The following is a 931-nucleotide window of genomic DNA, read 5'->3' on the forward strand; positions in this document are numbered from 1 at the left end:
AGCATCCCCACGGTCCCCCACCCTGCGGCTGCTGACCAGCGAGAGGCAGGAATGAGGATGAGACTGCATCAGTGCTTTGAGGACCCACTCAAATCCCAGTTTAGCCACTTCTTGTCTGAGTGACCTTGAGCAAGTCACCAGACCTCTCAGAGTCACTGTCATCAGTTGTAAAACTAGGATAACTTCATGTACCTCAGGAGATTGCTGTAAGGATTAGAGGTTAATACATGCAAAGAACCTGCAGCACAGAAGTTGTGCAGCAAGTAAGAGTTCCTATCAGTATTATTATTTTAACTCCAGCTGGTTTTAGATAAGATCTGAAGTTCCTTTCCATACACAAAGTGCATTAGGCTCTCTGCACACCCACACCAAGGCCAAGCAGTGCTGCCCTTCCACATACATTCCTCGAGTGAGCTGTGCTCTCCGTTGTAATGTGAAACTCCTTCCACCTGTAGGCAGATATTCTGATGGAGGATCTCATAAACACGGTGTGATCAGCTTGAGAAGAGCGGTCAAGAAATGGCTTCAGAATCAGGCTGCTGAGTTTCATCATGGTCCCACTATTTAATTGCAGACTAGTTACTTAACCTTCCTGAGCCTCAATTTTCTCATCTCTGAAATAGGAATCATAGCAGTACCTAACTCATAGGCTTATTGTGAGGAGTAAATGGGATAATGTGTGTAAAATTCTCAGTGCACTGGCTCAGCCTTAAAAAGTGACCAAAAAGTAATACCTCTTATTATTTGCCCTAAGGTCGGCCCTTTCTGCCCAGAAAGAAAGCATAGTAGGGCTTCCCTGGTGGCACAGTGGTTGAGAGTCTGCCTGCCGATGCAGGGGACACGGGTTTGTGCCCCCGTCCGGGAGGATCCCACATGCCACGGAGCGGCTGGGCCCGTGAGCCATGGCCGCTGAGCCTGCGCGTCCGGAGCC

This window comes from Physeter macrocephalus, chromosome 8 (genome assembly GCF_002837175.3).
Source record: "Physeter macrocephalus isolate SW-GA chromosome 8, ASM283717v5, whole genome shotgun sequence".
Lineage (NCBI taxonomy): Eukaryota > Metazoa > Chordata > Mammalia > Artiodactyla > Physeteridae > Physeter > Physeter macrocephalus.